This window comes from Typopeltis vanoorti, chromosome 9 (genome assembly GCF_054136105.1).
Source record: "Typopeltis vanoorti isolate ZY-2024b chromosome 9, IOZ_Tvanoo_1.0, whole genome shotgun sequence".
NCBI lineage: Eukaryota > Metazoa > Arthropoda > Arachnida > Uropygi > Thelyphonidae > Typopeltis > Typopeltis vanoorti.
In genome coordinates, this window is record NC_143557.1 from 99977502 (window position 1) to 99985445 (window position 7944).

A 7944-nucleotide genomic window follows, 5' to 3' on the forward strand; every position below is an offset into this window, starting at 1 on the left:
AGCCAATGAAGTTCTAACTGAGGCTCGGCTATTGCTGTTACCCCCCTGCCATGACCAGAGCTTTAATTAATTAAAAAAATGGAGGGTCATCCCTTGGCGCAATTCTACCAAGGGAATTCATCTTGATAGACGTCTAAACTTCAAGTCACATATGGATATATGGATAGTGTTGCCACTAAGGCAAGTCAGACTATAGCACAGCTATATCCACTTTTGAACAGGAACAGCTTCCTAAGCATAAGCAACAAAATCTTACTTTTCAAATCGGTAATCAGACCGCAACTAACTTATGCCTCTCCAACCTGGGGTCACACGACTAAAAGCAACATCAACAGACTTCAGATAATACAGAATAAATGCCTAAGAATGGCATTTAATGCCCCATGGTTCATCAGAAACATCCAGTTACATCAAGAAGCCAATCTTCCAGATATTAAGACCTACATGACAAGCATTGCAGAGAAATTCTTCACAATCACGGATAATCACCCAAATCAGTTAGTTCGACAGGCAGCGGACTACAAGCCCTCAGATCGTTTCAAATATAAAAAACCGAAATCCTCCATCGCAAGAGAAAGCTGATACAGCCTCAATGCTCACAATGAGCGGGTAAATTACCCACAATAATCTAATTACCCACAATCTAAAATCCAGATGAAGGGATAAAGAGTCAAGGACTCAGTCCATCAACCAATTAAGTTCAAGTTCAAGTTCAAAATGTAGGGATATGGTTCTTTTTAGGACTTCCATGGTAACAGATGACAATGCTGTAACCAATGAAGCTTAACTGAGGTTCGGCTGTTGCTGTTACCCCCAGGGACGCAGAGATTCGAGAGATTGAGTCGCTCTCTTAAGGTTTTTGCCTTAAGGGAGCAATTTGAGTCTCCGGGAAAAATGTTCTCCGGCACGGCCCGCTGAGGGGGCTTTGTCGGTGAATGCTTTTCTTCGGAATATGAGCGGTTCTGCTCGGTGGTGGTGTGTGGGTGGAAGGCCAACAATGAGATGGACGGTCTCTCGCCCACGATTGAGTGGCCTAGGGATCGTCCGAATTTTTACGGACGACTTTGCCTTTAAATATGGCAATGCTGTAGCCAATGAAGTTTAACTGAGGCTCGGGTATTGCTAATATGAGTTCGCTCTCTTAAGGCTTTTACCTTAAGGGAGCAATTTGAGTCTCCGGGGAAAGTGTTCTCCTGCACGGCCCAGTGAGGGGCTTTGTCGGTGAATGCTTTTCTTCGGAATTTGAGCGGTTCTGCTCGGTGGTGGTAGGTGGAAGACCACCGCTGAGACGGACGGTCTTTCACCCACGATTGAATGGCCTAGAGATCGTCCGAATTTTTAGAGACGGCTTTACCTTTAGATAAGGCAATGCTGTAGCCAATGAAGTTTTAACTGAGGCTCGGCTATTGCTGTTACTCAGTCATGACTAGAGCTTTTAGCTCAATAACACCCCATCCACACAGATTTTCTTCATTCAGATGAAGGGATAAAGAGTCAAGGACTCAGTCCATCTCCCAGTCCTTTTTAGGACCAAAATGTACAAATTGCTGATCTACTGAATAAAATAACACAATTGGTGAATTTTCCAGTTTATGTTTCTGGTTTTAGTTTAAAATGGAATATTTATTAATATGATGTTTGTATTGATATTATATGACAGTGAAATAATGTTCATTGTTGATCTTCCAAACAAAATAACATTCGATGATAATCTTTTGACGTTACATTTTTACTTTATTTATTAAAATTAAGAAATATTAAAAATTAGGCTCATTAAAATATTTAATATTCAAGTATTGTATCTTCACATGTATTATGTAAGGAGAAGTAACGATTGTTTGCAATTCACATTAATACAAAATAAATGATGGTGCAACTAGAAATGAATGCCAAGTATTTCAGAGTAACAATCAAGACGTCTTATAAACTCATAGAACCATCCTTTTCATCTAGAGAAAACTTATACAAACACCTACAAACTATGCCCAAAGCAAGATTTGAACCCACAGCCTCTTGGTCAAAGAGGGGGTGGCCTACTCACTCCGCTATGTGCCGCTGTGGGAGCTTAGATGAACCAACAAAGGTATCTAGGGGCCATCGAAAGCGTACTATGGGAACTCCTCCCCATCAGAAATAATTACGTCACTGTTAATAATATTTACTCTGTTTTTGTGTGTGTTACACCACACACGAAACTAGTAAGAAAAACGATTATTAATGATACTGCAATCATGTAACCTTGTTATGCTTCGATATCATATTTACAGATCCCTACATAGTAGCCAAATATCAGGATATTTACAACCATTTCTTTCTTTTTCCTAATAACAGTCATTTTTGGTATAATTGCATCACAAGCTGTCAAAATATAAGAATTATCTTAATTAACAGAGGGTTTTCAAACTAGTGAAATGTTTTCCACCTATGCATTTCATGTTGTAAATGTACAACTCGGTACTAACTCCAAACATACACTTCACATCTCTGCATACTATACTCCGCCCACAAACGGCATTGACGTCAGAGGTCATGCTCTACACGGTCGTCACTTCTGCGATAAGCTGACCTCGTAGCACGGCTCAGGTCTTTGGGCACGATCAAGGTCACATCTCAAGGATTACTATCTATGCCGTAACATGTGGGTGACTTTACCGTATAGGCTACCGTCATGTGCATCGCTATTTGTTTCTCAAACATCTAGTGACCACTGTCTGTCTCCTCTTATGTTTGGTATATGATTATTAGCATCTCGCTTATAATATATTTCATAGTCTTGTTGGAAAGTTCTACACCTACTAAATACGTCCGGTTCTTCAATTATTTGGCGAAGTTCCAACTACTGGCAACAGTAACTCGCTAAATAAAATTATAGCTTTCGCTTTCAAACGTAAATATGTTATTCGCGTGCCAGAGCGCCACCTATGGTGATTTCTATAAGCAACCGTAACTTCAGGCTCTTGTTAATTTTTTTTTTTTAAAGCCTTTTAATAAGTTCAAAATTTTGAACTTATTAAAAGTGTCCAATTTTGTCCTTCTAGGATCATTATAACATGCAAATAATTTAAAACGTTTATTTTATTTTAATCTGAATGAATATTTTCTTCCCTAAATATACCTTTGTAATTTGCTTTGTAATCCATCCGAAAACTCTTAACTCAGTCTCATTCTTCTTATATAGAACATAAACGTCACACGAAAAAAAAAATAATAAAAATAAATAAAAATAATATATATATATATATATATATATATATATATATATATATATATATATATATATATATGTAGAAAGTATTTTTACCTTGGGTATAAATAAATATATGTTAAAGATACCAAGTAATTTTAAACCTGGTTTTACTCCATTTCCCAAGTAAGCAAACAGACCAAAAGTCAAGTTTGCGCCTGCAATTGATGCAAGTTTAACTGATCCCACAGGTAGTGCAAGACCAGGACAACTCGTGGTGAAGGTGTAGAAGGAGTAAAACCAGGTTTAAAATTACTTGGTATCTTTAACATATTTATTTATACCCAAGGTAAAAATACTTTCTACATTTATATCTCCTCCAGAGATTTTTATTTAATAAGGTTAAAACACCTTATGGTAACTTGTTTTGGTGAAATACTTACAAGCTCTGAATTACTAAATCTTGGTATTTCTATTTCTAGCCTGGCTCCCACTGATGAGACCTCAATAAAGGTCGAAACCGGTCTGGGTAGTGGCCCCTTGCCTTTAATACAAAACATCATACATCCCCTTCTTGGAGATGTGTTTTGGCATTAAGGGTAAATATTAAGATTAGTGATCGGAGCTTGTTCCACCTTCACCACGAGTTGACCTGGTCTTGCACTACCTGTGGGATCAGTTAAACTTGCATCAATTGCAGGCGCAAACTTGACTTTTGGTCTGTTTGCTTACTTGGGAAATGGAGTAAAACCAGGTTTAAAATTACTTGGTATCTTTAACATATATATATATATATATATATATATATACAATGTCTGGTAATATTTATTCTTCTGCTGAATATGTCATAGTTGATCTAATACTATTTTGTATTCAGGCTTTGCTTCGATTAAATAAAATTTTATTTTTCTATTTAAGTCATTTATAAACTTACTATATTTGTTGTTTTCACTAGATTCCAAGAACGGAGATTCAATTTAATGAATAGTTCTTGAATGCCATTAACTGTTATGTTGTTATTGTTATTGTCCTATTTAATTCCAATTTATATCGTACTAATTCTGGGAAGATTGTCATATATTTTGTTTTTGCTCATGCGAATTGATATATTTTTGCAAGTCATCGGTGTTCTACTAATAACATAGCGTCATCTGCATAATAAGATAACTGTTTTTTTTTTTCCTCGTTTAATCTGATTCTTAAATATCTGTTAATGCTAAATGTTTTTATTATAATCATTCATAAATATATTTAAAAGATTTTAGAAAATAGAATTAGAATAATATTAGAAATGTTTTCCAGACTATTTTAGTAATAAGTTATAACACCTTTTGACTATTTATATAGAGGAAATATATGAATTCTGCATTATTTTTATTTAGTGATCAGAGTGAATTAGTGAGAAGGTGATGATTGTGTGGAGTGACTGGCAAGTGATATTTGTTGTAAATATGTCCTGAACATACGCGATTATATTATATATCAGTGCTCCTACCCAAAAAATTCAGAGTAAGTGCCGGTAAGGCTTCAACTGCACAGTAAGCGTTTTTTTTTTTTTTTCAACTTTAGATACTTCACATTGATAGTCATGGAAAAATAGCTAAATGAGACATTATTCGAGGAGGTATATAGAGAATTTATAAGACTAGGTGAACTACTTAACATCAATTGGCCGGGAAAAATGAAACTTTACAACACGTTTCCCCCGGAAAGTGTCACAGACGTTGTCGCAGAAGATCAGTTAGAATCGGTGCCTTCTACTCCTTCAGACTTTGTAGAAGTGCGCGCGCAAAAAGCGAAGAACAACAGAAGAACCGCACAAAGACAACGAAATGGAACAGGATGCTCAGGGTTCGGACGCCTTTATTTCTCCCAAAAAAAAGGTGTCTCCGATCATCCTTAGAGAAAAGCAGAAATGGGCAGCTTTAAGATCCACAATGTCCAATTTGCACATTGGCTTCATTAAGGCCAAAAACATGGATGAAGGCATAAAGATACATCCAGCAACAGTGACAGACTATAGAAGGTTGACCAAAGAACTGGACGATAGAGGCATCCAGTATCATACCTTTGCGCTCAGCTCCGAAAAAAAACTTAAAAGTGGTCCTTCGTGGTGTCTGTGAAGACATTAACACTACAGAAATATCTGCTGACCTTAATTTTCAGGATTTGCCTCCAGTCAAGGTCAGCAGCATGTACAAAGCAGACAAGACTTCCATGCCATTAGTCCTAGTAGAGATTCATAAAATTTACAAAAATATCTACAACTTAAAAACAGTCTGTGGTCTCATCGTCATACCAGAACCACTCCGGAAAAGATCATCTTCTGGGCAGTGCCACAGATGCCAGAAGTTTGGCCATGTCCAGAATCTATGTAGAGCGGAATATAGATGTTTGAAATGTGGGGACAGCCACCCAACCAATACCTGCACAAAGCCGAGGACCACCTCGGCCAAATGTGCCAACTGCGGTGGCCCTCATCCTGCGAACTACAAAGGATGTACTCAGCACCCAAAGAACAGAAGGATGGAGGCAGTCAGTCAGCTCTCCTCCTACAGTATAAGAACACCAGAGGCCCAGGCATCAAAACCGGAGACTCAGTGGCCACAGTCGGAGAACTCCAATAATAGAGACGCCCAAAAGCAAACAAGAAGTTATGCCGATGTGACCCGTACAAATAGACCAATACCAGAACAAATTCAAACAATAGCACTTAAAAATCTAACAGCTGTTATTACGGCCTCACTAGCAAACATGCTACAAGATTTCAGCCTGTCAAACCCTACTGCAACCTTCACTAAAAGATTTATTCGTGAAACGCAGGTAATCCTCACAGCTCTCATAAATGAATAGTAACAAACTCATTCCAGCATCTCTTCAGATCGTTGCTTGGAATGCAAATGGCCTCAAAAACAAAATTCTGGAACTCCGAGATTTCACATATAGGTATCAACCCTAAAATAAGGGGTTACCGCAGAAATGATAGATTACTCTACAGAGGCGGCGGCACTGTGATCTTCATTAAAAATTACATTAAGCACCACTCTGTGAGCAACCCTTCAACCACTAACCTTGAGATCACAGGCGTGGAAGTAGTCACCAGCTCCGCTGGCAGATTGAAAATCTACTCAGCTTACAACCCTCCCCAAAAATCTCTACTACACTCTGACCTAAATGCCATCTTATGCGTCAGAGAGCCCACCATTATAGCCGGGGATCTCAACTGCAAGCACCCTGCATGGAATTGCACAACCACCAACAAGAATGGTTGCATCCTTTCCAATTACTTAGGATCAAACAATGCTGCTGTGGCAGCCCCCACCAAATCAACTCATCTCAGTACTTTTGGCACTGCTGATATCCTGGATATAGCTATCCTGCAGGATATCAAACTTCAATACAACATTATATCTATGGATGAACTATCATCCGATCACAACCCAATTCTACTACAGCTGGGAAAACAAGAATACCCGTCTCCTCCTTCTCATCCTACATAGCATGGGAAAGACTGTCAACAGCACTCAAGGATTATATTGGACCTGTTCCTCACATACGCACAAAAGAAGAAGTAGAAACTGCAGTTACAAATCTCACACAACAAATTAATTCTGCTATAACGGTAGCTACCTCCTACGAATCTGCCCGCAAAACAGATCGTTTGCCTGAAGACATCATGAACTTGATCAGAGACAAAAAGAAAGCTAGGAAAAGATTCCGTAACACGTGTGAACACAAGATTAAACAGCTCTAAACAGATTAAATGGGGCAGTAAGAGATGCACTCAAAGCTCATAGAGACCAAGTATGGGATGAAAAGTTAGCTTCCATTTCACCTACTGATCACTCCATCTGGGGACTACTGAAAAATATCAGAAACAAAGACAGATCCCTTCCCTCAATATTCTCTGACCAGGGCCTTGCTCACACAGATGTAGACAGAGCAGAAATTATAGCAAACAATTTGGAGTAGCAATGCAGGCCTTTTTTTAAAACCTTGACTTTGACCACATATATAAGATTCACAGCAAGGTCAGACACTCACTCAAACTTCCTGACACCAGCACTGACCATATTGCACCAACATCACCTGCTGAGATATATGACATTATTAAAAAATTAAAGAACAAAAAAGCTCCTGAGCCAGACGGCATTACTAATCGGGGGATCAAACTTCTGCCCCGAAAAGCAGTACTGTACCTGACCACAATTATAAATGCAATCCTAAGTCTTCACTATTTTCCTTCCACCTGAAAACTGGCCGATGTAATTCCTATACATAAGCCAGGCAAGGTTTATGCCTTAAAATTATCGTCCTAAAAATTATCGTCCAATCAGTCTCATTTCCATCCTAGGCAAAATTGCGGAGAAGGTCATCCTCGCACGTTTTAAAGCCACAATAAATGAACTAGACATGCTTCCTAAAGAGCAGTTCGGCTTTCGGCAATAACAGTACTACTCACCAAATTCACAGAATTGTGGAATACATTACTACCAGCTACAACTGGCGTCAATACACGGGAGCTGTGTTCCTTGACCTATTCAAAGCATTTGACAAAATATGGCATTTTGGATTGCTACATAAATTTATCTCAGCTGGTATCTCAATGAAATTGACACATTTAGTTAGTTCATATCTGCAACAGAACCATGCAAGTCAAGATTGACGGCACCACCTCATCTCAGCGACCCATCTTGGCCGTAGTGCCACAGGGATCACCACTGGCTCCATTGCTGTTCTCTGTATACTTGTCTGATATC

At 38.6% G+C, this 7944-nt stretch overlaps 1 pseudogene; it reads left to right on the forward strand.

The window, feature by feature from the left end:
* The first annotated feature begins 1065 nt into the window (after positions 1 to 1065).
* On the forward strand, positions 1066 to 1183 carry LOC150103298 (U4 spliceosomal RNA; annotated as a pseudogene).
* The last annotated feature ends 6761 nt before the right edge of the window (positions 1184 to 7944 follow it).